The sequence below is a fragment of the Pseudochaenichthys georgianus genome, chromosome 19 (assembly GCF_902827115.2).
Source record: "Pseudochaenichthys georgianus chromosome 19, fPseGeo1.2, whole genome shotgun sequence".
Classification (NCBI taxonomy): Eukaryota; Metazoa; Chordata; class Actinopteri; order Perciformes; family Channichthyidae; genus Pseudochaenichthys; species Pseudochaenichthys georgianus.
The window spans coordinates 15308628-15313506 of NC_047521.1; positions in this window are offsets into that span (position 1 = coordinate 15308628).

Consider the following 4879-nt stretch of genomic DNA (forward strand, 5'->3'; position numbering starts at 1 on the left):
AACTTTCAGCCTCCATACAGAAGAGTCCGTCCGGCTAAACTCCCGCTGTTGTTTATACTGAGGCGGAAACTGCTAAGACTAATTAAAAGTTGTATACGTATGATACATTAACTTTATTAACGTTTACAGGAGCATATTATTATAAATATGACATAATCAAGTGAAAGATAAAACGGTAGGTCAGCATTAAGATCCACATCCATAACATTAATCAGCAATAGAATTACTAACAAATAACTGCTAACAGAGCACTTATATACTAATAAAGGACTGGCTTATCTATAGCCAGTTGAGTAGCACTTGAAATACTTGGCTCTATGAAACCTGATGTACTTATATGATTCTGTTTTCTTCAGGGTTGTGTCTTCCTGGTCGAATGTAATTATTGTCGCTTTGGATAAAAGCGTCAGCTAAATGCAATGTAATGTAATCTACAGTCTATGAATGTAATGTAATAATCTGCTACATCCATAACATTCATCTGCTACTTAGTAATTATGTATCTATTTATCTGATATATCATTCCAATAACTTGCATATAGACTCTTATTGCACTATTTCACTTTTTTAAACTATTTTTCTTTTGTATTTACTATATTACTATTTACTTGCAGTCAGTGGCGAGCCGTGACTTTTATACCTAGGCCCTCTGACCCCCCTTCCCTCGAAAAAAAAGAAGAGATATTACGTCACAGCGGAATATCAAAACAGAGGCCCGGGGTGCAAAACGCATCAATGACAGCGACCCTCTACCACACAGAACAACACCATTTATATAAACACCTATCATGACAGGGCACCCACAGCCAAGTAACAATTACAAATGAATTAAGTCGGCACGGCGGCCCACATTGAAAATGACTTAGGCTACCTTTGATGATAAATCACTGAAACACAAAGTCCATCCTCCTGTCCTTTTGGATGAAGCACTTGCGGGTCATTCAGCTGATCCTTTGCCACTCCGGTTTATCATTGTAACTCAATCTTGAAAATGACTCGGTTAATAATGTTTGCAACGATGCCATCACTATCAATGAAGTGAGCCATCATGAACGAACTTATGCTAATTATAAATCTATCGATCATAAATCTATCGTTTAGATTTATGATTTGAAAATAATAAAAGTAGGGTAGACATGTGGATATTATCCGTCTGAACAAAACGTGCATTTATCTAACAGGTTCGTTTTCCACAGACCTTATTTCCAAGTATTTTCCAAAATCCTATGGAGAAATTCCATTGCTTTCTGTCGAGGGAATCCGAGCGCGGCTTACTTCCGGGTTTTAGGACGCGTCACTGCACCACTTGCATAGACCTCACAGCGGGCGGAACTTGTCATAAAGTCCGCGAAAAGAAAGCCCGCCCATTTAGAGGGAAGATATGATTGGTCAATTGTACTGTCACTTGACATTACTCTCTAGTGCGGCTTTCACACCAGCGCTTTTCAGTTTCTAGCTCCGAGCGGGAGCTTTTCTGGTTCAGCTCCGGTTTCCCTTTTCAGCTCCCGCTCTGTGCACACCGCCCACTGGCGCCCCAGAGCTGCCCTTGCTGCGTCACGACGTCACCGTTTACATCGCTGATTTGCCCCCCAACGGCAGCTCACAACAACAACTGCGTCGGGTCGATGATCGTGTTGCTTTTAATCACACGAAGCCAGAATAAATTGAATAACGACTTCTCCAACCTTATACTTTTCTCCAGAGTGCCGTGGTTCATTGTTTATTAATGTGTTTCTGCAGCATTTACCGACCGCTGCAGTGCTGCTCTTCCACGGGAGCTTATTCTCCCGTTAGCTCACACTGCAGCGGCCGCTCTAAAGTATTCACTGTCCGACTCACACAAGCAGCTGATGCATATCCCCAGTTCCCTTAGCCTAAGTGAATGTGTGTCAGTCTGAATTGACACTGTTTGGTATCACAACGCTGTTATGAAAGTTTCTCTGGTATAAAACGGGTGATGTTAGCATAGCAACCGAAGCTAAACTGACTACTTGCATCCGATAGCTGCAATAATACAAAACAACACGTCTGCCTCTCTCCACAATGATCGATAGCAGTGAACGGGTGGTCAAAGTAAGGCACAAATAAACAGAATCACACGAAGCCTGGTTAGTGTTGCCTGACTTTATAAAGTGTGTTTATAGGCACTACTGCTTGTAGGCAGGCATAACAGTCGAGCCATGGGAGGTGGGTTTAGTTTCCTGCACGCCTCGACCTAAGAGAGACGTAAGCGACGTCACCTCTTAGCTCCAAAGCTCTTGCCTCTGGACCGACAATTTTTTGGAGCTGGAAATGAAGCGGATTCCGGAGCTAAGAGCCGGCGCAGCTCCGGTGTGAACTGGAAAACCCGGCGCTTTTCAGGCTCTTGCTCCGAGCCGGAGCTGAAAAGGCGCTGGTGTAAAAGGGGCATAGTTGAGTTACTATAGCGGGCCCTCTGTGAATGTAGAGAGGGACCAACAAGCTCTCCCGTCTTCACAGAACTCGCAGAGACGGCATTTAACCCTTTACATTCCAACAGAAACTGAACAGGCAGATTCGAAGGATTTATTTCTTTGGAAATATTATTTTACATACAATTAAATCAAGTTATTTTTGGTAAAATTAATGACAAATAAAACAACAAAAACATATAAAAAAAAAATATTTAAAAAAAATGTTGTTTTTTTAATGTTTTCAAATATTATTTCTTAGAATATCTTAGGCCCTCACAGAGGGCCTAGAGGGCCCTGACGGCTCGCCACTGCTTGCAGTATATTTGTCTGTTTATCTGTGTTATTGTGTTGCACTGTTGGAGAAGCCTGTGACCTAAGAATTTCATCGGCACTGTAGCTATGTATGACAAAATAAAGAACCTTGAACCTTGAAGAGCTTCGCTGGGTCATCTCAATCATATACACAAATACAAATAGTGCATACTTTATGCTCTTATATGTTTTATTTGTATACATTACTTTTATTTTATAGTCATCTTTCTTTAACTTTAAGGCTATGTGAATTCAATTATATTTTTGTATTAACATATTGTATTAACATTTACAAAATATATGCAATACCCCAAAAACAAAAGGGTTTTATGTAAGATGATAACAACTTATATAAAAACAAAGGCTACACTAATACTGGCCTACAAGTAGCAATTGTAAACTTACACAGATATATGGAAGATACAATATATTGAGTCAAAAAATACTAGTAAGTCAAAAGTAAAGGGGTGTGGTGCATAAATAATAAGTTGTTATAGTTTGGAAAAAATGCTTTTTATTTTCTTTATAGGAATATTATAACTGTTGGGGACAATTAAGCTGTTGTCAATAATATGATTATTATGCTTCACTCAGCTTGAAATAAATAGATGAATAGTACATGACAAACTTATTTGTTTAATTTATTGTTTCAATTTATTCTAATCCTATTAAAACTGTTAGTACAGTATTCCTATAAATAGATATTTTTCCTGCAGCAATATTTTCCTCTATGTTGTTTTCCCATGGTAAAACACACAGACATTGTTCCCTTGAGAAGCTCAACCACAACATTTGTGTCCATGCTGTCTTTTTCCATGTCCTTTGTTCTTTCTTTCTTGTTATGCCTAAGGATGAATCGAGAGCCAAACTATTCTGAGCAGTGATGTGTAATAAGAGTTATTACTGAGCGGCAGGTGCGAGATAGAAGCCATCGGACAGAGGCACCTGATGCACGCATTTGAATCCGCTCATCATTATTTATCTTATTAGCACAAATATTGCATCTTGTCATGTCATCTTTTAGAGCAGTCTTTCAAACTTATCCATGCCCTCATTTGCTCACTTTCTCCACTTGTCATGTTGGAGAATTGCCAGCAGAGGGCGGTGCCGCTTTCAAGGTTATTTTCATTTCCAAGACCCTTTTCTTTTTAAACTGGTTTAAATGTCTCTTACTCAACTTAGCTTTTGATTTGTTTTGATGTTGTTTTCCAAGCGAATAGGACAAAAATATGCAAAATGTATTACACCATGGCATATTCATTCTGTGTGTTGCTTCTCAGCTTGACAAGGTGTCCTAAAGCAGGTCGCGGGAATTGATATTCGAGATGTATCTTCCTTATCTCTGTCTTTGTAAGATGTTTGGGAAATGTTATACCACCAAGAGGCACTGAAATAGCTTTGAAACACATTTGGGACTGATAATCCACTGAGAAACACAACAAATAATTAAACATCCAAGCAAATGCCAATTCTTTTTAGGAAGAAATTGTATCGTTGATGATTTGTGTTCCGCCATGCTAGATACAAACATGGCCTCCAGCTAGAATATCTCTATCTTGGGAATACCCTTCACTCATTCATTGTGGGACATCATGTGGGCCATGCTACATTTTTCCAAGAGGACACAGGCCCATTTTAAAGAAAGTCTTTCAAATGTCACATGGCTCAGTTAGACGCTTGAGGATATAAGGTCACCAACCAACCACGAGATCACAGGGAAGAGCATAAACACTGGGAATTAACAAAGAGGATTTCTGAAGCAGTAAGTGACTCATGGAACGACATGGATAATCTCCTAATTAGTGATGCGCTATCATTTCTAAGGATGCCTGAATGTCAGAAAGTTTGATTTGCTCTTTTCAACACTGTGTCTGAATTGCAGAAACCCCAAACTGGATGGTTTAATAATTAAAACGCTGAATGTCAATGATGTTCTTTGTTTGAATGGAGATATTGTTTCTTTTAGAATTGTATCAACAAGTGTTAGTTTTTTCTTTCAGCCCGCCCACCCCTCTGTCTCTTCCCATCTCCCTCTCTGTATTGGATGTTCTGCCCTTGTGCTCAGTAAGTCCTTTGTTCGGCAAAGCATCCCTCACATAGCTAAATGCTTCACTGGAGACAGTACCCACTAGCAC